Source organism: Pseudopipra pipra, chromosome W (assembly GCF_036250125.1).
Source record: "Pseudopipra pipra isolate bDixPip1 chromosome W, bDixPip1.hap1, whole genome shotgun sequence".
Classification (NCBI taxonomy): Eukaryota; Metazoa; Chordata; class Aves; order Passeriformes; family Pipridae; genus Pseudopipra; species Pseudopipra pipra.
In genome coordinates, this window is record NC_087580.1 from 18044059 (window position 1) to 18070548 (window position 26490).

The 26490-nt window shown below is 43.8% G+C and overlaps 1 long non-coding RNA gene across 1 annotated transcript; it reads left to right on the forward strand.

The window, feature by feature from the left end:
- Positions 1-21589: 21589 nt before the first annotated feature.
- Positions 21590-23891, forward strand: LOC135406444 (uncharacterized). The gene is made up of 2 exons (XR_010426254.1): positions 21590-21694; positions 22036-23891. It is a non-coding gene; the product is annotated as an uncharacterized LOC135406444 (long non-coding RNA).
- Positions 23892-26490: the final 2599 nt, after the last annotated feature.

Below are 26490 nucleotides of genomic sequence, written 5' to 3' on the forward strand. Positions count from 1 at the left end.
TTTGATTGTCATTGGTTAGAGGGTCACGTGACATGTTCAGGCGTGGTATTTAAACCTGGGCAGTTTGAATAAACGGTAATTCTGCTCTGGCACTTGTTTGTGTCAGAGTGGGGTTCGTGCCTTGAACAGCACCTCAGGGAAGCCCCAGCATTACTGCTGTCTCTATGACACAATGGGAGGCCCGACATTCCATCCCTGGAGACGCTCCAAGAGGAGCATCCAGACCTGTGTCCAGTCAACAGAAGCGACCGGCCACCGAGCGTGACGGACCATGGCCCTGTCAGCTCTGTGGCGCCGCTCTGTGAGCTGGAGATCAGCCCTGACCCGGCTCGTGCAGCTCTTCCGCTCCCCCCAAAGCTCCGGCACCAAAGGTGAGGACAGAGCCTGACCCCGAAAGCCCCACAGTGCACGGTGGGGACATTCACAGCCCTTCCTCCCCTGCACCTCGCCCTCCTCCTCCTCCTCCTCCTCAGTCCTCCAAGCGCCTGACGGTCCCAGCTCGGGATGTGACTTCCAGGCTTTGCTCTTTCTCACAGGCTCAGCCAACCTGCCTCCACCAGCCCCACTGGCAAGCAGCCCTGGCGTTGCTGTAACATCCAACACTGCCCGGGGGGGGCCCCAGGGCAGTGGGAAGCCCCTGGCTGGGGCAGACCAACGTGCCCCCCAGGGTCAACTGCAGCCCTACCACCATCAGGGGAGAGCAGTGGCCCCGGTCCCAGCAGCGCGGCACAGCCAGCGCAGCCCTGCCAGCTCAGCCAACCCCTCCGGGACACCCCTGGGCAGTGGCAGCCCCCCAGACGGGAGCACCCCCATGGATGTGGACGTCACCCCGGCACTTAACATCAGCCTGGCCAGTGACGTCTCCATGGAGGAGGACGCCCCCCGCGGCTGCGACCTCTCACTGGCCACCGACGTCCCCATGGAGGAGGACACCGCCCGCGGCTGCGACCTCTCGCTGGCCAGTGACGTCTCCATGGAGGAGGACGCCCCCCGAGGCTGCGACCTCTTGCTGGCCAGCGATGTCGCCATGGAGGAGGACACCTCCCCGCCCAGGCACACCACCGCCAGCCCCTCAGCCGCACCCCAGCTCCAAGCCACCAGGGAGCCTGGGGTGACTCCAACCAGCCGCGCTCTGCTGAGTGGGAAGGTCCTGCCGCAGGGGACTCAGGGGCACTTGGCTTCCTCCCCGGGGGCTGCAGGGACCAGCCAGGATGGTGGCAGCAGCGTCCCCGCGCCCACGGACCGCGGAGACACCAAGCTGGAAAGGCGCGGGGCGAAGAGGAAGGGGGGCTCTGAGCCAGGGCCTGCCATGAAGATCAAGGCTCCCGCAGCCGGGGCTGGGGCAGGAAGATTGGCTTAGGCCTGTTAAAGGGATAGGTCGTTTGGGGACCTATCCCTGTTTGAGGGATAGGTCGTTTGGGGACCTATCCCAGGTTGAGGCATAGATCGTTTGGGGATCTATGCCAGTTGGAGGGATAGATCGTTTGGGGATCTATCCCAGCGGGAGGGAGGGAGGGTGTTTATGTGGGGAAGATGTAGATAGAGATGTAGGGAAGATGTAGAGATAGATGTAGACGTAGATGTCGGTGGACAGAAATTGTGTGAACAATTTCAGTTGCATTTCTGAGACCTTCCCCTTGGCATGGCTGGGTGCAGAGAGTAAAAAATACTGCGCCACTAATATGGCTGCAGGCCTTGTGGCAAGGTGAAGGAGGAGTTGTTCTGGCAGGAAAACAAGTCTTATGGACACCTGCTGATATCCAATTAGTACTGTACACCACAGTATGTTTGCCTTATGTATCCAATGTAACCTGGGGAAGAACCACATGTCTGTGTGTCATAGGCAGCATATGAGCTGTCTGTCCTCTAATAAAGCGGACATTTTTGCCAATCCTGTTGATTTGTGTGCATTTCTGTCTGACCCCCTCCGCCGTTCCGTAGATATAGTTAACAGTTTTCTTCTGGTTACGGAAGAAAAGATTTTATTTCAACACCTGCCTGTGTCTGCCTGGAATGGGGAGGGAGTGCAGGGTGGCCCCAGCAAATGGCAGCAAGCAGATCCAGCAAGGCCCAAAGGGCACCAAGGGCACCCAAAGGGCACCCCGGGCCTGAGTCACTGCCAGAGGTGCAGGCTCTCACGCAGGGTCACTCCCCTGTCCCCTTCGCCTGGGGAAGCAGCCCTTTGGCGTGGCAGCCAGGACACATGGGTCCCGTGCAGGACTCGCGCAGACGGCCCCACGCCCAAAGCAGCCCTGAGCAGAGCCTGGGCACCATCCTGCCGCTCTGGGGCTTTGGAAGGCTGCTCCCAGTGAGCCCACCGTGTCCCCGGTCACCCCAGCGCAGCCCCAGACAGGGCTCCTCCGGGCTGCCCTGGGGCTGCATTGGACAGGGCCCATAAGGGAGAGGGAAGAATGCGCTGGCAACCACATGCGGGGCCTCACAGGAGCCCAGGGAGACGACATCCGTAGATCTCGGGGAGGTGACACTCGGAAGGTCTCGACCTCTGTCTTGGGGGGGATGGCGAGCCACTCAGGAGTTGATGGGTCAGGATCAAAGGGCGGGCAGGCTGGGAATGGGCACACTGCTGTGGGGGTTTGCTCCAGGCCTCCTGAGCAGGAGCAAGATGGGCAGGAGACCTCTACAGGCAGCTTGAAGCAGCCTCCAGGTCACAGTCCCTGCTTCTCGTGGAGACTTCAACTGCCCTGACAGCAGCTGGAGAAGCAACACAGCCAAGTACCAAGAGTCCAGCAGGTTCCCGGAAAGCGGTGACGACAACTTCCTGGCCCAGGGGGCTGGAGCCTCTGACAAGCCAAAGGAATGCTGTGCTGCTCCACCTCTTCCTAGCACACCGCAAAGACCTTGTTGTAACGGCGGAGGGGGTCAGACAGAAATGCACACAAATCCATAGGATTGGCAAAAATGTCCGCTTTATTAGAGGACAGACAGCTTATATGCTGCCTGCGACACACAGACATGTGGTTCTTCCCCAGGTTACATTGGATACATAAGGCAAACATACTGTGGTGTACAGTACTAATTGGATATCAGCAGGTGTCCATAAGCCTTGTTTTCCTGCCAGAACAACTCCTCCTTCACCTTGGCACAAGGCCTGCAGCCATATTAGTGGTGCAGTATTTTTTACTCTCTGCACCCAGCCATGCCAAGGGGAAGGTCTCAGAAATGCAACTGAAATTGTTCACACAATTTCTGTCCACCGACATCTACGTCTACATCTATCTCTACATCTTCCCTACATCTCTATCTACATCTTCCCCACATAAACACCCTCCCTCCCTCCCGCTGGGATAGATCCCCAAACGATCTATCCCTCCAACTGGCATAGATCCCCAAACGATCTATGCCTCAACCTGGGATAGGTCCCCAAACGACCTATCCCTCAAACAGGGATAGGTCCCCAAACGACCTATCCCTTTAATAGGCCTAAGCCAATCTTCCTGCCCCAGCCCCGGCTGCGGGAGCCTTGATCTTCATGGCAGGCCCTGGCTCAGAGCCCCCCTTCCTCTTCGCCTCCCGCCTTTCCAGCTTGGTGTCTCTACGGTCCGTGGGCACGGGGACGCTGCTGCCACCATCCTGGCTGGTCCCTGCAGCCCCCGGGGAGGAAGCCAAGTGCCCCTGAGTCCCCTGCGGCAGGACCTTCCCACTCAGCAGAGCGCGGCTGGTTGGAGTCACCCCAGGCTCCCTGGTGGCTTGGACCTGGGGTTGATATAGGAAGCTGGGCCCAAAAGAGTTAACTAAGAGATTTGGGCCTGCTAACAAGCTACCAACATCCAAGACGATCTGTGCTCGTTCTGTTCTACTTACTGGAGCAAAGCTTAAGAGAATAGTACAGGAACAGGTAATAGGCCTAGAGGTGGTAAATTAGAAATACAACAGGATCAGGTAGACATTTAAATAGGAGAAATAGGCCTGGAGCCAGGGTTTTTTCCAAGCTTCAGTGAGCGGGTCAAGAACAATGGAAAAGAAGAAGGGTCAAGCTGAGGAAGATGAGTTGAAGCCCCCTGCCCCATGGAGGACGATGGGAACTACCCTCCGAAATGGGGAGCCAAGAGAAGCACCGCCCCAAGCTCCACCTATACTCCACCTATTTTTAATATGTATTGATAGATGTTGTAATCACTTGAATATGCATTTAATCACATCTGAAGATTGTATAAAAATGCTGATTTTGTGTGAAGCCTTTGAGCAAGTTTGTCCAGCGCGAGCTGGCTTGCTCCCAACGTTGAATAAACAAATACCTTGCTGCTTAAAGATAAAAAATCTCTGAGCAGTTTCTTGGACCGATTTTTCGGATTCATTTGGCGACCGCGGCAGGACACCTTCTCCACCCGGCTGCGGAATCCCCTGGAGGACGAGACCCCCTTGGGCGCCCTCGGGTAAGTCTTTTTACCCGAAGGGGCTCCCTTCTTCGGTGGCTTCTTGCGGGGGCTGGACAAGAACACTGCCTATTGATAAAAGGTATTTGTATCTGGTTTCTGGATACCTGTAAGTCGAGGCAGGACGCCGTCTCACAGGTGTCACAGGATTGGACGCTTTCCCAGGGGAATATCCCCTCTGGTCTGGTCTGGTCTTCTGGTCTGGTTTTGTTTGTATTTGGCCAAGTATTGTTATTGTGTACCTGATATATCTTGCTTACCTTGAAACATCCAGGAGCACATAGTTAAAGGTATTATCATGCTAAGAGTTGCTATATGAGAGGTAATGCTGAAGAATTAACTATAAGCACATCACTTTGGATAAGACCTAGAATTAATATTTGTCAATTTTGCAACTGTTAGTTATATGTATGAGCCTTGTGTAACAGATGTAAGGTTTGCCTCCCTGACAGACAAGGTTGGGTAGAACCAGTATGCATATTGCAGAAAAGAGGGACACTGGAAGCAAGAATGCCCTGAATTAACAGGTGGAAATACAGGCACAGGAGAGGCTGTTGTTGCTTACAGAGTATTGAGTGAAGGGGGGGCCCAGCAGGCCAGTGCTAGGGGACCTGCTGGTAAAAATCAAGCTAGGGGAAGAAAAAGAAGAATTAGATTTTCTAATTGATACCGGGGCTACATTTTCTGTTTTGAATTAATACCTAAAAGTGATAAATATGTTTAAGTTGTGGGTGCCACTGGCCAATCAGAAAAGCTTTCTTCTGAAACCCCTAAAGTTCAAAATTGGAAAACAAATGGGTGTGCATCAGGTTTTGTATTTACCAAATTTATCCAAACTCGTATTGGGCAGAGACTTACTAGAAAATCTGGGAGCTGTAATAGAATTCAAACAAGGTAAAATTGAACTTAAGGTAAAGGAAGAACAATTAATAGCAGCTCTGAGTTTAGCAATGAGCTATGTGGAGCCAAGCCAGGGTAATTCAAATGTCAATCAAATTTTAGATCAGGTATACCCCGGAGTTTGAGCTATTGAAACACCAGGAAAGCCAAAAAGGGCAGCTCCCATTGAAATAGAATTATGGCCAGGAGCAAACCCAGTAGTTAGGAAGCAATATGCACTGAGGCTGGAAGATAGAAGAGGAATTGAGCCAATAATAGACAACTTTTTGAAATTAAGGTTTTGTAGAGTGTGAATCAGATTGCAACACCCCAATTTTACCAGTCAAAAAGACAAATGGAACACATAGGTTGGCTCAGGATTTAAGAGCAGTAAATAAAATAGCTAAAACATACATGCAGCTGTTGCAAACCTATATACCTTATTAACAATATTAAAAGAAAGTGTAATTTGGTTCACAGTATTAGACTTAAGAGATGCCTTTTTCTGCCTTCCCTAAACACAGCAAAGTCAAAGGATATTTGCCTTCAAGTGGGACAATCCCACCACAGGAAGGAAAACTCAGCTCATTTGGACAGTGTTACCTTAAGGGTTCAAAAATATTCCCACAATTTTGGGAATTAATTAGCAAAAGAATTAGAACAATGGCAGTCACCACCGGGAAAGGGTGTACTTTTATAATATGTGAATGATCTATTGATTGTTACTGAAAAACAAGAAGAATGTGCCCAATGGACAGTAAACCTCTTAAACTTTATGGACTTAAATGAGTATCGAGTCTCTCAACAGAAAGCACTTCCAGTGCAGAAACAAGTGGTGTACCTGGATTACAAAGTATCTGAAGGACAATGATCACTGGGGACAACAAGAAAGGAAACTGCCAGACACTGAAACCACAGATGGTGAGAAACCTTCAAGCCTTTCTAGGAATGACAGGTTGGTGTTGTTTATAGATATATCAGTATGGGCTAATTGCAAAGCCTTTATATGACCTGCTGAAAATGACTAAGGGCAACCTCATCTGGACCCCCATGTTGCAAAGCAGTTTAAATTAGTAGTAGAATGGCTAAGGCTTTGTAGAAGAGTAGGCCTAGAAAGCAACACTCCAAAGTAGCAACCCTGTTTGTGTGTGAAATAGAAACCATAATCAAAGGATCTAGTCAAGCCTGTAAATAACGATTTGTTACCTAGGATGTGGTTAAGGTCTGATAAACAGTTTCTAGGGATTATTAATTGTTATCAGTATGAAGTATGAGCTTGTTTGTAACTGCACCTGGTTTGCTGTGCTGCACCTGGTTTGCTGTGCTGCACCTAGTTTGCTGTGGAAACTGTAACCGTTTTGCCGTGGAAACTGCACATAAACTTGTTTGTGTATAAAAGCTGGATGAAGAGGGAGGGTCTTCGGAATCCTGACTTGGGGCGTTAGCCCGCAGGTTCCCGGGGCCCCGAATAAAGCACCGCATAAACCGGCACTCTGTTGGTTTGTGTTTCTTTTGGATTACGGGCAACAGTTTTCTGGCGACACCAGATTGGGACTCCGGGGGTAGCTGGGCGGCTCACGAGCTGATCCACTCCATGCCGGCAACCAGGTGATTTCTGGGGAGACATCGACCCGTGCCCGACCCTGCACCCGCCGGACCACCCTCTAGGTAAGCCCGGAGGTGCTTTATTCTTTTAGGTTTGTTGGTTGGGAGCCTGCCTATAAGACAGGATAGTGAGTGTCCCGCTGGGTTGGGCTAAAGGTACCTCGGTTGGGAAGCCTAGGCGCTGGTCGTAAGACGTAGCGAAAGCCGCGCTGTACCAGCACTCGCCACTCAGAGGGAGAATTGGCGAGTTGGTTTTGGTTTTGGTATAAGTAATTGGTTTATATTGTTGTGTTATTGTGAATTTGATTTTGAATCCGGATTGTGGTGTGTGTGTGTGTGAGTCAGTATGATGCCGTTTAAAACCTTTAAGGCACTATTTTGTGCAGAAAATGATATCCCTAGCGATTCTCCGCTTGGTTGCTTGTTAAAACATTAGAAGGAAGGAAATTTCGGACAAGAGTTAAGCAAGAAACAATTGATTGATTATTGTAATAATGTATGGCCTCAATATGAGACTGGAGGAATGCAGTGGCCTAGAAATGGTTCATTGACTTTGGAAATTATAACCCCTTTGATGCGATTTTTACGAGAGAATGAAAAGTGGGATGAAATACCATATCTGGATTTGTTTTATTATTTAGAACATAACACTGAGTGGCAAAAGGAATGTGGTATCTTAGTGTTGAAAGAACTGAAACTGGAGGATGATAAATGTAAAAATGTCAAGAGCGGAGTATAATGATATTGAAAGGATTGGATGATAAACATGAGCGGAAAATACGGTTTTCAGAACCAGAGGAGGATGTGTCTTTGTTAGTCTCCCCCAGCATAACTCCAAGTGCGCCCCCGGGAGATAGTCTCCCTTCACGTGAGAGGGCACGGTCACCCTCCATGTCCCCGTTAGAATCGTCCTCGGATGAGGAGGAAAAGAGAAGGGGAGAATGTGATTTTGATAGAACTCCTTTAGCTGAACGAACGCGGAGAGCGCGAAGAGAACGAGGAAGGAGTAGAGAAAGACGGCGGGGGGGGGGAGAGTTGAGGGAAGTTTCGCTTTCACCCCCGAGATTAATGGCCCCTTCGAGGGAAGCAGTTGGAGCAGACGGAGGAAAAGTCATGATGAAAGTTTTTTTTTACCTAATGAGATGTTAATTTGGAAACGGTCAGCTGGGTCTTATAGAGAAAATCCAGAGCAGGTGACTTGTATTATAAAAAATGGTTAGAAAAACTCAAAATCCGGACCGGAATGGTTTACAGGTATTGTTAGATACAATTCTGGATTGACTCTCTAGATGTATTTTATATTGAGAAACAGAAGGTATATTAACGCAGTGCAAAAGAATTCCAGATGTTTCCCTGACTTTCTGCTGTTTAAAAGAATTATTCATCTTTACTGTCATACCTCTCTTATCTTTTTCATATCTTCTATTGTAGTCTTATCTACACGCTGAATGTGTTGGTCCTGCAATAGTTAGTACCTAAATTACTGATTGTTATATTTATAAGAGTAAAATGTTCTGAGTCTTAAATGCCAGGTTACTGTGACATGTGAACTTGTCTGGGGTTTTATTACTGACTGCTTCTGACTTGGAGGATTCTTGTTTGTGCTACAGAAGTACTACATCACCACTGCTAAGTAAGGACATCTCCATCTGTAAGCAATTGATGTCTTATCTCGTGCATGCTTGGTGATGGCATGGGTTTTGTGTGCCCTCTTGGAGAAGATTTCTAGACAGAGATTCACTTTTTGGAATCTGCCAGGTTTGATGCTGTACTTGTGTAGTTTAGGTTTGGGGTTTGGATTTGTTTTGGTTTGGGTTTTTTTTTGAGCTTCACCTTTTGGTATATATCTAGGATTAACTTCATTGTCTACTGGGTGTCTGTTCACTTGTATGGCAGCTCTGAGTCCTTCCTCTTAGTAATTTGGTTTTTAGAGGCTTAAACTGAAAAGTGCAGTTCTTGCTGTGTGGCTAATCCCTAGTCTGATTTCACATGGGGCAGTATGTGAAAGGAAAAAGGAAACAGCTAGTGATCTGAAAATGGCAGCATGAAGCTTGTGCTTTGTCAGGTGAACTATTCGAAAATAAAAAAAAAAAAAAATGTGATTGCTACGGGCAAGTGAGAAATGTGATTGCCTCCTGCATGTTTGTAAAGCATGGTAAGCCTGCAAAAAGAAATTTTGAAGATACTGGTAATTTGAAAATTCAGTATAAATATTTATCAGCTAGATGACATTGAGCACTGAATTGCATGGTTTGTTATGTGTCATAGGCCTCTTTCAAAAGGCCTCATGTTACTGATACAACCATGATGTTGAATTGTATATTTTTATGGAACAACTGATGTTTAAAGTATTGAGACCAAAATCATTAGTTAGATCAATTGTGGATATGTTTTAATTTAATTGTAAATTAGTAGAGGTTTGTTTTAGAGCCATATATAAATATATATATAATATAGAAAGGTATGGATACAAGATAGAAATGTGCATTTTACAACCTGTATCCCTTGTGTTACTGAACAAAGAGGTGTGTTTTGTTACTCTAATGAAATACTTACTCTAGTGCAGCTAGAGCTGTTAAATGCAGTCCCTACACACTTGGCATACTTGGGTGTGCAAACAGATTAAGAAGAGATATCATTTCTGGAAGTAACTTCTGCATCTGTTGCTGCTGTGAGGGATCTTTGGTTTTATCAACAGAAAAATAAAAGTTAAATCTCAAAAAAAAAAAAAAAAAAAAAAAGGAACCTCAGAGAGAGATTACAAATAGCCCTCTGAGAAGAAGATTAGTAAAAGGTGATTTTGAAGCCAGGACGCTGAAGATTCCCCTTGAGAGTCCCTTGGGGAACCTCTTAGAAAACTGGGGTTGTTATTCCGGCACTTATAGAAGATCAAAGGAGAAAATGATTAAGTATTGTATTGAAGTGTGGGGAGGTAGAAAAATAGGAAATAATACCTACTGACCCATATATGGTACTTTTAAGAATTGGGTCTGTGAACTTTTAAATTGGTATGTCAGCGATAAAAAAAAAAAAACCCTTTTGCCCAGAGGAGAGTTTTTTTTTTATGCCGCTATATGGTTAGAAGCCAGTGAAGATATTTACTTGTTTTCTTTAAGAGAAAGAAAGAGCCAAATGAACTCTGTTAAAGATTCGGAGTCATGGAGGTTTCCTCCAGCATATCCATTAAGTGAAGAAAAGAACCAGAGATACAAGGTATTTAATAAGATGCAAAAGAAAGATGAGAGTCCTACTAAATGGCTAGAAAGATTAAAGAAAGCTCTCCAGCTGTATTTAGATGTCAACCTTGATGAACCAGTAGGACAAGAATTCCTTAAGACACAATTTGTGGCAAAATCATGGGAAGACATTAGAAAGAAAATTCAGAAATTAACAAATTGGCAAGATAAGGGACTGGATGAGTTGCTGAGAGAAGCCCAGACAGTGTATAGAAGGAGAGAGGAAGAGAGTCAGAAGCAAGAAGAGTGAATGGGGATTTTACTGCTGCTATATTTAATGCTGCTACATTTAATGCTGTTATATAGTATACTGACAAAGATGACTCTTATACCCAAAATGTTGGTATGTTGCTCATTAAATAAATACACTGTGAGTGCATGTTTTTAACAGGGCTGTGAAAATGTAGAAACACCAATTCGAGCTGCAAAAACGTGGATGGACACATGTCAGTTGCATTGAAAAAGACTAGTGAATCCCTCACGCTGGCAAGTAGTCGACACTCTTGGAAGACACCAAGGTAGTCTTAAGAAGAAAAGTTATAATAAAGACATTAAACAATTTTTTTTACTACTTTACTTTTAAGAATTAAGTGTCTAATAGCATTTATTGTGGCATTCATTCTATCTTTGTTTGTGTATTATGGAATATTTGGGGCATGAAAATGTGTTAAAATATTACCAATTGGGGCACAAAAATCTGTTAAAATACGTTGAGATAGGTTTTAACATAACATATCGAGAACATGCAGACCCAGAAGAAATTGATACACGAGATATAAGAGTGTGGTGTAATACACCAGGTTGTAAATGTTATCCATTTGTTTGTTTTAAATGTAAAAGGTGCCAAGAGAAATGGTGGACGCACTGTAGAGACGGATATCCTCCTAGAGGAGTCTGTGATCAGTGCTATCAATCAGAACCAGAATTCACTGATTGGGCATTAAAACAGTTAAAAAGGAAGGGAGTTCCGTGGGATTCCCCCGAATATTGGAATTGTGACACTTATGGAGTAAACCCTCAAAATTTCTGTTATTTATATTATGTAGGAGATCCTTTCGTAGTAGAAATAGTAAAAGTCCAGTGCCGACGGGATGTTAGTGCCGTGTCGTGTAACGGACCTATGGTAAAAGCTGCCTCGTGGCCCGCATATACAACACGTCTCACTAAAAAGAGGCATATTCCTACTTGGGAGTCCTGCTGCCGAGAAGATGAAACACCCTGTGACTCGAAGCAACCGAGCCGACAGGCGAGGCAGAGGAGGAAATGCCAAAAAATGGAAGAGCCTAAGTTGTGGGACACGAAAGCCGCGATGGCTGAACTCCCCCAGGACTGGTGAAGATAAAAGGACTGGTAATATCCAAATTAATAAAAGAATCAGAATTATTTAAAAAAAAAAAACAAAAAAAACCAAAAAAAAACAACGAAACAAAACAAAAAAAAAACAAAACAAAAACAAAACAAAAAAACCCCAACAAACAAAACAGGTTTTTCTCTAGGCACTGTTTACATGATTGCTATCCCTATTGTACTATTGGCAGCACCAATACATGCAAGAAACCCGCATGAACCATTCAAATAGAGTTTAATTAGAGAAGAAAATCAAAAAGTGCTTGTTACTTTTACAGGGACGAGAAACCCCACCTTTTACATATATTTGTGTGATTTAGTTGTTGTAGAGCCATGTAGAAACCCTTACTCATACTATATGTGCCCTGCTCTAAACCAAGGGAGAGAATAGGAGTAAGTCCATACGAGATATTGTATGGCAAACCCTATCATGCAGCTACCTACCAAGGGGATCCTCATATAGTGGGTGATCAAGCAGTGTTTAATTATGTGTTATCTTTAAATAAGACTCTCACAGCCCTCAGAGGAGCGTTGCAGTGGAATCGACCTTTGCCCCTGGAGAATCCAGTGCATGACATTTCTCCGGGAGATCATGTCTACGTGAGAAACTGGTCGGTAGAGCCACTGAAGGAAACATGGGACGGTCCTCGCCAGGTGATAATGACGACCTACACGGCAGTAAAAGTCAAAGGAATCGACAGCTGGATCCATTATACTCGGGTTAAGAAGGTTCCAGTCTCGTGGTCGGTAGAACCTCTCTCACCCACAAGGATGGTATTTCGAGCCAGCAATTGAGAATCGTGGTGTTCCTGGGGTTGATAAGTTTAGCAAGGACCACCGTGAGAATTGAGACCCCGGATCCTTATTTATTTGTACCAGAGCATACTGATGTGAATTTAACCTGTTTGTTTTCTGATGACCAGGGAGCTGAATTAAGAGATGTCCACGTCAAGTGGAGACGGAGAGATCAAGATCAAACCATAACAGAAGGAGTGACAACAGTTTGAGATGCTACACAACAAAAGGGTTACACCGTTCTGCAGGTACCCGAAGTGTCCAAAGCTATGGAAAGGACATATATGTGTGTAGTTTGGATTTGGGAAAGTTTTGATTATGGACATATAGAAATACAGACAATAAACACGACTCGGAAGACGGTGACTAAAGTGCGAGTTTTACCCCCTAGGAAACAATCAGACATGTGAGATGGTCCTCCCTTAAAAATCAATTGTACCTTCCAATTTGATGATTGTCAAAAATCAGTTAAAGTAAAGTGGTGGAAATTGAATATGGCAAATCAATCTTGGGAATCACAAAGTCAAGGAGTTAACTGGTGGTCAAATAGTAAAGGAGGTAAAAGGTGGCTGAATATTTCTAATCCCAGAATAGGAAAGACAGAAGGTATATTTCTTTGTGTAGTCTCATGTGGGGAAGAAAAAGATCACGGGATAAGGACAGTAGCAGCTATACCACATCAAGGAGTAAGAGTTAAGCCAGAACATAGTGTTTATCCGGCCCAGGAAGAAAGAGATCTGATTCTAAGCTGCAAAATTCCAGAAGGACAGTATTTTGAATATGGGTGGTGGTTTAAGGGACAAAACTTGAAAGTTGGAAAGAGACATCAGATTGAAAAGAGAGCAGATACAATAGTTCTGAAAATCAAGGAAATACAGAGAGAAGAAGATGAAGGCCAATATACTTGCTGGATAAGTAGAGATGACTGGTGGGATACTAGAATTACTGCCGTCCACGTGAGGACTGAAAGAATAACCCGACAAGTAAGTAATCTACAAATTCCAGATAGAGAAGTAGAACAAGAAAACCTAGTTGTAGGCCTAATTCGTGATTTTGGGAAAGTACAAAATGTCACAAAAATTACTGCATGTCTCCCTATGCCTCATGCTGCAGGAGACCCAATCCCATGGGGAATAATTCCAGTGCCAGAAATTCCTAAAGTGTTTAAGAATACTACATGGAACTGCAGATTTGTAACTAAAACATGGAATGAAATGATAGATGTATGTTTATTAAGAGACAAAATGACCAAAAAAAGAATGTGAACAGATGTCTAGATATTTCCGATGGGTAGTAGTTGGAACATGGGTAACAAAAGAAAACATTGACAAAATAGAAGGAGATTGTTTAGTTTCAGATTCAGCACTCTACCCATGCTCTAAAGTTCCGGCTCAAATAAAACGGGAAAAGCAAGAACAAGTATGTCAAAATATTACTAGCTCTACAACCATGGAAGAGTGGCAAACAATTTGGGGACCCAGCCTACTAGAGACTTATAGTTATATTGGAAAAGTACAGTGGTGCATTCACTGGAAGGGGAAAAAGAATCAAACTTATTCTACAGGAAATAGAGGAAATTATAATTGGAGGACAGAAACACGTGCAAAAGAGAATTGGAATTGTACTCGAGTATATACATGTGATACCCCAGACGATGAAATAGGCTTAATGCCAGTCAAAACACTCTTGCAGTTAGGATGTGAATGTCGGGGATATAATCATACGATTAAAAGATCTGTGAAAAACATTGATTGCCGTACCACCACAGTTAGGAGTCCAGGAAATTTGGTGTAAGTAATGGGACATGGTCAGTAGACCACCCACATGCCCATAGATGGTCCGGTTGTATCTGTCGCACTAGGCATACCTACTCTCTGTCCATTCTAGAAGCAGGATAAGTTAACATCAGTAGAAATACAACCACGAAGGAAAAGAGAAATTAGTAGAGATATTGATGACCTGGGGTTGGGAGATTGGCATGAACCATCAGCAAGAGTTAAATTTGGATGGGCATTAGAGTCTCTGTTTGCACCAATCTCAACATATCGGAACAGAGAAATGTTGTTTAAATTGATGGGACAAACTGAAAGGTTAGCAGCAGTCACTAAGAAGGGATTTAAAGATCTAAATTTACAATTACAAGCCACCTCTAGAATGACCATACAAAACCGCATGGCATTAGACCTAATATTACTTAAAGAACATGGAGTTTGCGGCTACCTGCATGCAAAGGACGAGCATTGTTGTGTACACATCCCAAATGTCACTCAGGAAGTAGAGAAAGATATTAGTCAATTAGAACAAATTGACGAGAATGTTCATGAACTGCAAAAAGAAGCAGAACACAATTAGATAAGACAATTATTCAGCTCCCTAGGTCTTCATGTGTCAGGATGGATATCTTCTGTTATCCAGTATGGAATATTGATTGTAATAATTATCGTCATAGCCATAACTGTTTACAAGTGTCTTTTAGGAATAATTGTAAAAGAAGGTCAACATACGAGACGCATCATGAAAGCTATAACAAGAAAAGAAGTAATCTCACCGCAAAATGGATCACCTCCCACCTATCAAGAAACTGCAGCCTGAAGATTGCTGTATTTGAGCATCCTTGCAAGCAAAGCCTGAAGAATGCTCAAAAGGGGGGACTGTTGCAAAGCAGTTTAAATTAGTAGTAGAATGGCTAAGGCTTAGTAGAAGAGTAGGCCTAGAAAGCAACACTCCAAAGTAGCAACCCTGTTTGTGTGTGAAATAGAAACCATAATCAAAGGATCTAGTCAAGCCTGTAAATAACGATTTGTTACCTAGGATGTGGTTAAGGTCTGATAAACAGTTTCTAGGGATTATTAATTGTTATCAGTATGAAGTATGAGCTTGTTTGTAACTGCACCTGGTTTGCTGTGCTGCACCTGGTTTGCTGTGCTGCACCTAGTTTGCTGTGGAAACTGTAACCGTTTTGCCGTGGAAACTGCACATAAACTTGTTTGTGTATAAAAGCTGGATGAAGAGGGAGGGTCTTCGGAATCCTGACTTGGGGCGTTAGCCCGCAGGTTCCCGGGGCCCCGAATAAAGCACCGCATAAACCGGCACTCTGTTGGTTTGTGTTTCTTTTGGATTACGGGCAACACCCAAAGCAAGTGGAGCCTTCAAACAACTGAGATGAGAACTCATAAGGACTCCGGCGTTGGGTTTGCCTGACGTAACGAAGCCCTTTTGTTTGTTCTCGCATGAACGACAAGGAATGGCTCTGGGGGTCCTGGCTCAGCAACAAGGGCCATACAAAAGAACAGCAGCCTACTTCTCCAAGCAATTGGCTGAAGTAAGCAAACGATGGCCCACCTGCCTAAGGGCAGTAGCAACAATGATCATAAATATAGAAGAAGCCAGGAAATGTACAATGGGACAGAAAATGACTGTGTTAGTGTCCCACACAGCATCTACAGTACTGGAACAGAAAGGAAATCATTGGCTGTCACCCTCCCAATTTCTGAAATATCGGGTAATCCTGGCTGATGACATAACCGTTCGGGTGACTAACATTGTTAACCCAGCTTCATTCCTAGAAGGAAGAATCTCGGCTGCACCTGTCATGCAGGACTGCCTGGAAACCATTGAAGCAGTGCACTCCAGCTGCCTGGACCTTAAAGAAGAACCACCCCTGGATGCAGAAGACTGGTTTACCGATGGCAGCAGTTTCCTAAGACAAGGTGTGAAGATGGCTGGGTATGCTGCGACCACCACTACTGAGGTAATCAAATCAAATCCTTTGCCTGCAGGAACCTCAGTCCAGAAAGCAGAACTGATAGCTCTCATTCGAGCTTTAGGATTGGCAGAAGGAAAACAAATTAACACCTGGACTGACTCCAAATATGCCTTTGGCATAGTTCACGCTCATGGAGCAATTTGGAAAGAAAGAAGACTTTTAACTCTTCAAGGAAAAGTTGTGAAGTATGCTGAAGAAACTCTATGATTATTAGAAGCTGTACAACTCCCCTCTCAGGTGGCAATTATGCACTGCCAAGGACACCTGAAAGGTAACACTGTCCTGGAAATAAGAAACAGAAAAGCTGCTGCAGAAGCTGAATTAGCTGCTGCAAGAAGTAAAGAACTATCAGTAGCAGCTTTAGTGCTAGAAGAACTAGACACAGATCAACAGGTAGAATATCAAGAAACAGATTATAAGTGGATACATGAAAATGAAGGTAAGGTGTTAGACAATAGATGAGGTTAACTAAAAACAGGTCAGTTAATACTGTTAGAAAAATTAGTGTGGCAATTTGTAAAAGTAAAACATGATAAAACTATTGGGGCTTAGACTCACTCTATTAGCATTTAAGGACTAGAGTAGCAGGACCAAATTTATTTACCACAATAGAGCAAGTCACAACCCAATGGGAACTTCGTCTGAAATACTGGAACAAAAATACACCAAAGGGCAATAAGTAAAGGGCAATAAGTAAAGGGCATTTCCCAGGTGAAATCTGGCAAATTAATTTCTCTGAGCTCCCAAGAAAAGGGGGGGGTCCTGTTATCTCTTAGTTTTGACTGACATTTTCTGGATGGCCTGAAGCTTTCCCATGTAGAAAAAAAATGAATCAAAAGGAGTGGTTAAAGTCTTGTTGAATGAGATTATACCATGGTTTGGAATGCCTAAGAGCATCTCTTCAGATAGAGGTTCACACTTTTGTGCATGAATTGTACAAGCAATAAGTAAAGCACTAAAAATCAACTGGCAACTGCATATGCCCTACAGACTCCAAGCAAATGGGCAAGTAGAAAAGATGAATCTAAAATATGTCAAGAAACAAATTTTCATTGGTATCAAGCTTTACCTATTGCTTTAATCAAGCTAAGGGTCAAGCCAAGATCCAAAGGGAAACTGAGTCCATTTGAAATTCTCTTGGGCAGACCCTACATGATGCAAACTGTGAATAGTGAAGCTGTAGATCAAACCAGTAATCAATATGTGTACGATCATGTTATGGTTGTAGGAAAACAATTGCAGAAAAATGCTACAGTGGTGTTAGAACACCAACCCAAGCAGCCTGATTGTAAGCTACATCCATCCAACCCTGGTGATCAGGTATATGTTAAGAATCTTTCAGGAGATCCACTACGGGAGAAGTGGGATGGACCCCAGCAGGTGCTGATGACCACCTCCACACGATCCGGGTGAAAGAGAAACCCACGTGGATCCACTACTCTCGAGCCAAGAGAGTTCCAGAGGAAGCATGGACCTCGGGAGAGGAATCATCTACTATCAAGCCTCCTCAATGCTGATCCTTGGACTGATAAGTACATTAGTGTTAAATCAAACTCTTGCCCCAAAATTATTATGGTCTCAGGCCTATAATGGGAATTCTAGTCTATGATTTGCTATAAATACAGATATTCTGAATTCATCTGAACTGAACCAATACAATCCATCTATTATAGTCCTCCAAGGAACAAGGGTACTGAATAATTGGTAAAATCCTGGTACCCCATACAATGCAAGTGTTTTAATAGGCACGGATTAGATGGTCACCCAGAACTGACGTTACTGTGAAATGTAATTAGTGGCTGATCAATGTTGGCACACCTTCACTCTAGATAAATCAGTTTCTGTGATGTGTCAGTGGACATTCAGGGAAGGAAATATAACAATGAGATTACCAACCAGCAAATCTCCTACCACCCCATTGACTAAGACCACCACCAGTTTTACAACTCCTTCTTTAGCCTGTGAGAGTGTCCACAATTTAACTTATGCTGGACCATATGTAATTAAGCACTCAAATGAGCAGAAGCTGTTGTTAGATCCCATATATTCACTGAAAAGGGTTCCAATACACCTTTAAGTAAACATATCAAACATACAAAAAGATTGTCAGCCCTGTATTCAACAAAGCCTTAAAGACTGGCATGTATAGATGATGGCCAGATCCCCTTGTACCAGAATTCAAAGAGATATAACGGGATGGTTTGGCACAGGATTAAGTGTATTAAACACCATAGATCAAGAAGTATTAGTGAATAAACTAAGTGCTGTCACATCTGATCTAGGAAAATTCAAAGTCCCTTTAAGATCATCTTTGCTCACTTTGGCAGAAACACAATCATTGGCAGTTAAATTGTTAACATTAGTAGCTAACCACTGCAAAAGATTTCACCAAGATTATTGACTATGCTGGTGTCATCCATAAAAGATTTGCACTTGCAATACAATGTCTCCAAACTCAACAGTGGGTGCAGTCTGTAGCTGCAGGAATATTAAGAGAAGGAACTTCAGGAATATTACCACAGGAAGTAAGAGAAATAATAGCTAGAAACAGTTCTACTACACACTTTGAGAAAAATTACCAAGCGTGGTGGCAGTTAGGAAACTTCACTTACAATCCTCAACATGAACAAATTGAAGCTTATGTGCTCACTATCAGTGCAGCTAAAGAAAAGACCATCTTTCCTAGCCTGACATTAAGAGCCATACACCAAAATGTAATTGTCAGACCCATAGACCATAATGTTTGGGCAAGTTAGGATCACACCAAGAAAAAGTGGCAGCCAGTCAGTACTGAGGCATGTATTCCTAAAGGACAATTAGGATATATCTGTGAAAATGCTGGAGTAGAAAATGAAGATTTATGCTTAGATGCTGACAATAGTGTGTGTACCTTTGAAATGCTTCCCCATACTAAAACCCAATCACAAGTCTATTATGTAGGAAATGCTTGTGCATGTGTTAGAATCTTTTGTGTTAATTTTACCATAGGTATTTGTCATGAAGTAGTGAGTGGTATTAATTTTTTTGTTTTGCTAAAATAATAGGCTGTGACTTTGGTTATATCATTCTAGTGACTACTAGACAACTGATTGAAGTTGATTATACAATGTATCATGATGTGCCAAAATTGCAGAGAGGAATGAACATTAATCTTTTTAAAGCAATGCTTAAACATCCTGATATAGAAAAACTGGTCCAGGAAGTAAACAGAACGACTAGACGAATGCTCTGGCAAGTAGAACATGACACTGAGAGCATAAAAACTGTTCTAACCAAAGTGGAAAAAGCGGGAGAACATCATTGGTGGGATATCTTTACAGGATACTCCCCTACAGCATCACAAGTGTTTCACTATTTGATACATCCAATATTGGTATTAGGAGCTGGCATTATTCTACTACTGGTCCTAATTGTTTGGCTATGGTGCAAATCAAGCATCATGGTTAGAAGGATGCAGATAATGTGGGCTGTGATGAATACCTATCAAAATCCATTAGAACTTGACGAAGGAATTCGTAAATTCTAAACAAAAGGGGGGGAATGATATAGGAAGCTAGGCCCAAAAGAGTTAACTAAGAGATTTGGGCCTGCTAACAAGCTACCAACATCCAAGACGATCTGTGCTCGTTCTGTTCTACTTACTGGACCAAAGCTTAAGAGAACAGTACAGGAACAGGTAATAGGCCTAGAGGTGATAAATTAGAAATACAACAGGATCAGGTAGACATTTAAATAGGAGAAATAGGCCTGGAGCCAGGGTTTTGTCCAAGCTTCAGTGAGCGGGTCAAGAACAATGGAAAAGAAGAAGGGTCAAGCAGAGGAAGATGAGCTGAAGCCCCCTGCCCCATGGAGGAAGATGGGAACTACCCTCCGAAATGGGGAGCCAAGAGAAGCAGCGCCCCAAGCTCCGCCTATACTCCACCTATTTTTAATATGTATTGATAGATGTTGTAATCACTTGAATATGCATTTAATCACATCTGAAGATTGTATAAAAATGCTGATTTTGTGTGAAGCCTTTGAGCAAGTTTGTCCAGCGCGAGCTGGCTTGCTCCCAACGTTGAATAAACAAATACCTTGCTGCTTAAAGATAAAAATTCTCTGAGCAGTTTCTTGGACCGATTTTTCGGATTCAGTGTGCCTGAGAGCATTGTCCAAACGCTCCTTGAGCTCTGGCAGCCTTGGGGCCGTGACCACTGCCCTGGGCAGCCCGTTCCAGTGCCCGACCACCCTCCGGGGAAAGCACCTTTTCCTAATGTCCAACCTAAGCCTCCGCTGACACAGCTCCGGCCGTTCCCTTGGCTCCTGTCCCTGGTCCCACAGAGCAGAAATGGTCGCTGCCCCTTGGCAGGAAGCTGCAGCCCCCCAGGAGATCTGACCTCAGTCTCCTCCAGGCTCAACAACCCCAGTGACCTCAGACCTTAAGTGCAAGGTCCTGCACCTGGCTCAGGGCTTGGCTGGTGCCACCTGGCACAACATCAGCTTGCAAATTTTGCAACACAACAGGGAGGACCAAGAAGGCTTTGGCTAAGAGAGACTGTTTCCAAGGGACTGGAGCGACAGACCAAGGGGCAATGGCTTGGCGCTGGCAGAGGGCAGGCTTAGATGGCATATGGGAAAGAAAGCCTTCCCGGGGAGAGTGGTGGGGCCCTGGCACAGGTTGTCCAGAGAAGCTGTGGCTGCCCCATCCCTGGAATTGTTCAGGGCCAGGTTGGACGCGGCTTGGAGCAAGCTGGTCGAGCGGAAGGTGTCCCTGCCCGTGGCAGAGGGGTGGTTGGAAGCAGATGAGCTTTCAGGTCCCTTCCTTCCAACACCAACTGCTCTAGGAGTCTAGGAGTCTTGAAAAACAGGAGACTTCTGCAGAAGCCAGGAGGTGAATAAAAACATTTGCCACTTAAACACAAAGTCTTGTTACCAAGGGGCATCACCTGATTCTGGGGACTACTCTCATGACTTCTCACCACTGGAAGCTGACATTGCTGAAAGCCATAGAAATTGACCTAAAATTGACCAAACAATCCGACAAAAGCTCCCTGAGGGAAGGATCCTGGAGCAAGCATATCATCCCGGAGGCAATGACAGGGCAATTTCTGCGCCTCTGCCGTAAACCTGTCAGTTCTGGCCCTGCCCTGGAGAGGTTTTTTTCGGCTCTCCATTCCATGGGAAGACAAGTGCGGACAAGAAGAACGGGGTTCTGTCCGCTCGGGGTCAAAGGCACTTTAGGTCTGAGCTGTGATCTGTTGGAGTTGAGCTCCTGTCTAGAAAACGAGGGCTTTCGGGACTGCTCAGCATCTGGCTCCCCACGTGGAAGTTGCGAATGCTAGGACCCTTAGGAGCAGCGGGATCACCTCCGTTTAGCGCCGTGCATGTAGCAGCAGGATGTGTAGGGGCTGCAGGAACATCACTAGCGGCGGAGAATGAAGCTGGAGCCGAGCCCGCGGCACCGCTCTCTCTTGCGGCTGCGCAGTCGGCACTGTCGCTCCTCACTGTGCCTGCTACTGCGCATGTGTCAACTGGACCGACACTGCTGGGAGCCTCCGCGTCCCTAGATGGCGCTGCACCGCTGGCGCCTGAAGCCACCATGCAACCCGGAAGAAAGCCACTGTGGATCGCTGCCATGGCAACAGACGCTGTTTTCGGAAAAAAAAAAAAAAAATAAAAAGCAGAACCAGGTACGGTACATATGAAAGAAAGTAGCAGCTATTGTGCCTTGCATTAGAAGATGCTATATTAGCACAACGAGCAACACCGAAAAAGTGCCACTTCTCGTTGACAGGAGAGGCAGGCTAGAGAACTGCCTTTCCGTATTTTTGTTAACTCTCGTGTTAATTGTGTTGTGTGTCCAACGTTGTTGTGAGCTCACTGTATTGTTAACGGTACCGTGCTTGTGTGTGTGTGGAGAAGCGGCCATACGTTTGTTAGTAACTGTTAAAAGCCAGAGGTGAGAGTCCGGGAGAATTTCCTCCCGTTAGAGTGTCTCGGGTACACATAACAGCATAAAAATTCCCTTTAGGATTACTCAAACAGCTGCCAGAGTCCGGCGTGCGGGTGCTGAGGCCGCGCTCCAGGGCTGGGGGCTGCGCGCTGGGGCTGCCGCTGCGCCGGCTCGGCCGTGGGGGAGGCGGCGCTGGCAGCCACGGCAAGAGGCGGCAGGGGCACCTCGGCGGCAGAGGCACCTCAGCGACAGAGGCAACGCCGACAGCTACTTCTGCAGAGCCAGCCAGACTTCTGCGGGCATCCCCGGGAGCTGCACGGCGCACGGAGCAGCCCGGGGAACAGCAGCTCGGCGGTGACTGACTTGCGGGGGAGTTGCCCCGCAGAATCCAGGCATGTCGGTAACTGAGAACAGAAAGCAGAATCTCTCTCTCTTTAGTCCTTCTACTCACTTGTGGATAACTTAAAACTAAAAGATTGTGTTTTACTAAAAGTTAGCATGCAAGAAATTTTAAGAGTTTCCCAGAGAATGAATCTTTATATAAAAGCTTTAGTGAGTTGCCTTGGTTTTAGTCACATTTTACCCCTGTAAAGAACTTCTGCCCAAATTTCGTGTTCAGTCTTAGCAGGAGGAGACATAAGGTTCACACAATAGAGATCATTTGTTGCTTAGCAACTGGGTGGGACTCAAACCACCTCCAGCAGTTTCTCAGAACTAGGGAGAGAGTAGAACTTATACACCAAAAACTACAAATCTGCAAATAAGATAAATGGAAAGCTGGCAGGCTGAGGATTTCCTTGATTCTTAGGTAAAACATCTCTCTATCTTCCTGTTATAAACTGAGAAGTTATTGTGACAGTGGAAATCACATCTTTAGAATTGTATTTAAAAAGGTTTACTCAGCTGATTTTAACATTTGGATGTTAATTTACATTCCTGTCTGATATTATTTCTTTTCCTTGGTCAAGTTTAGTGAATTCATTATTTTTTCCTTTTTTTTTTCTTCTGTGTTTATGACAGAGTTGCAACTTTGAGTTGCATTTCATGTACTGTTTAAGCAATTGTTAATATTCTATTTATAACATAGCAGCAAGTACATTTTTTTTCAGATTTTAATATATATCTTCTGTCGTGGATTCGTACAGTATGTACAGAGCAGTTTGGTCAAACAAAACGTATTATATGTTTTTAAATGTTTTATAACTGCTGATATAGCATACAGCCTCATTGCTTTTCTAAAAACACTACTCAGGCACACACTATGCTGTGAAGTTTGACTTATCTCTCTTGGCACTGATGTTATGTCAACAGTTATACTACATGAATTTCAGATTATTTTTAAAATAACCTAACAAGATGCAAAATGTGTGTGTTTACTTTATACCAATAAAAGAGCAGATTGCTAAATTACACTTTGCAAAACTATTGATGCGTGAATTAGAACTTTTTATGCCCATTTGATTTATAAAGCAGAAATGTCTGGAGACCACATGATAATCTGTCAGGAAATCAGTAGAGATTGCAATAAAGCTACTAGAGTCAGGTTGAATTTAGTAAAATTTTTCTAGTTTGCCTCCCAATATAACGATCTCAAAGCTAGATTTAGTTAGCTTTACATTCGGGAAATTAATTAAAACCTGTGAGTGATTTAGGATTTTAATATAACGGGTGTGGGTTTTACCTGTTCTGTGCTGTTGTTCCACAATTATGGAGTTACATGTTCTTACAACTAGTTATTTGTTTTCCTTTGTGCTGCTTATGTTGTGAATTTTGTTCTCTTACCGAAATTTCATAGATAAAAGAACTAAAAACACGAGGAGATGATGTAGATCACATCTAAGGAACTGGCTGCAAGCTGGAATCTGGCCTTCTATATCCTTCTGAACTGCACATGTAGCTTAAGGCTGAGTATTAAACAGAATGATCAAACAGTATTTTTTCACTGTCATAGACTTAAATGCGAACTTTTTCAAAAGATGAGCTTGACAATGACTATAATAACTTGATGGCACAATCAAGTGTGACAGATTCAGGCAGGGGAAGTGCATCTGTCAGTGCATCTACTGCTGAATCTTCTATGGGACTTGCTCATAATATGACCTCAACACAGACATCTGCAGTAAAACACATCCAATTTGGAAACCATGGGCAGCTTTTGCCAATACAAAAAATACCAACACCTGATGAGGGTTTCTTTCTCAGTGACTTAGCAAATAAGAACTGCTCTCTAGTAAGCAGCTATGAGTTTCAGACACTGGCTGGACATGGAGCAGAATCAACTGTTACAGAATGTCTCCTCAGGTCTGGGGAGAGTAATTTGGAAACAATGCAAGAAACGGATTATGACCAAATATCTGCAGAAGGCATAACAACAGAGACAGATTTTTCCTCACAGGAGACAACATATCGATGTCACCCTTTAGCTGTTGCTGCCAGTGCAAGTTACAGCCAATCTGCAACACCAGTAGAGATGTCTGAAAAAGAGATAATCTGTATGGAAACAAGCACAGATAGTTTGGCAGAGGTTATGCCAGAGGTGCTTTCATTCAAATCTCACAAAGAATATGAATCCAAGGATGAAGACTTGTCTTCACTGAAGCATTATGAATTCAAACATACAGTGATGCAGAAATAATTAACCAATTAACCAGTAGTGCAATCAACTTAGAAAAAAAAAATATATTGGAAATTAAACATGGACAGATTGAAAGTTTACTTGACAATCCAGAAGCCAAAGTCCAAAGTGTGACTGAAGACAGCAGTGGAAAGGATTTTAAAGACATTAGTGTATCTCAGAATCCAAAGAAACCTACTAATATTGTAGCTTGTGAAGTTCAATGTGAGTTTAATACAAATCTGTGCCTGATGCATGAAGAAGTGGACAAAGATGAACTGCAGGAAGCCAGCACTGAGGTAGAACATACTCAGGAATCAAAAGCACTCCTGCATTCTGGCAGCCAACTTGAACCAAACAGCCTTTGCCAAGGAGAAAAAAGTGAGAAAACAGAAATAGGTCTACCACTGAATGTACACAAACATTCAGCTGTTTGGAAAGCAGCTCCACTGCAGACTGCTTGTCACTGGTATCTAGGAAAGAGGAGGATTCTCTCCCCACAACTCATCCAGAGCTGCCAAAAGATCACACTCTGCGAAAAACACCTTTTTTCTCCGTGTTGCCTGTGCAAATTGTGGAGCAGAGGAATGTCTGTTTAGATGCGGATTTAGAAGATGATTTCTTGACTGAGATAGGGCAGACGTGTCACTAAGGGGAAAGGAAGACAATGGAAAACTATAGAACTTTTAACATCCTGAGGCCTAAGGGTTGTCGCTGTATACAACGATCTGTTTCTGTGCTGCTCATGTCACATCAGTGATGTTTGTGAAGATCAGGCAGACTGGTGTGGTTTGGGAACTCTACATCAGACATTAACTATTTTGTAGTGCTTGTATTTTTCTGTGTTTCATCTCAGTAGTGTTACAGTGGGTAGCAAGATTTATTTGGAATCATCATATGACAGAAACCTTTTGGCTTACGAGTCTTCCCAAAATTATATGTGGCTGTGCAATAACAATTTTTGAGGTAAAATTCTATATCATATCCAAACTAGAAAAACTTTGAAAGGGTGAATTGCTTGTCCACTTTGAAAACTACTACCAAGTTGCCAGACAATGCTATGTATTTGGTATAGGGGTCAGTGATTTAAGAATTTGTAAAACACTTTTGCAAGACAGAAACGGGGAGAGAACAGGTGACAACCCCCTCAGTTCATTTGCAAAAGTTGTTTCATGTGTTAAGGTCTTTTTTGTACACAGGTGTTTGTAGCTGCCTGCATGATGAATGAAACCTTGGAAAGAAAGAACAAGGTTGATGCTGTTTTCTGCAGGTAACAATGGTAACATCAGGAGCTGTTGTGGCTAACAGTTTCCTCAATATTGTTAGAACACAGTTTTTGGAGCACAATTCTTTTTGGTATTATAAGCATAGTTTTTCTTAGTCATATACACCTTTTTAGTGTTTTTTTAAGCACATGAAATTAAGGATTTAAGAGAGTGTACGAACTTTAAAGTAAGTATTACAGGAGCACAATTTGTCAGCATTATGAGCACATTTTAGTGTTGTTAAGGCACAATATTTTTAGTTTTGTTGGAGCACAATTTTTTAGTATCTTTAAGCATATGATTATAGAAGGTTAAGATCTTAGATTATTCACTGGGTACTGGTGGAGGAAAGTTTACCTGTTTGGTGGAGAAGCTTTAACACCATAAGGTACTAGAGAATTAGTATGGTTTCATTACTCATGAGACACAGTGAAATGAGATTCAAAAATATGTTTGTGTGATGTGTGTTTGAATGATGGTGGCCACCGTGTGAAAGAGAATGAATGAAAATGTATGCATGTATATGTGTGAATATTCACTTACACAAACACTTTTGGATAAACAAATACACCAATACCTTTCCATAAAATGGCAAGAAATCCTGAACAAACTCTCCGGGCTGCAATAGAATGGTATGCAAAGAGTGCAATAGAA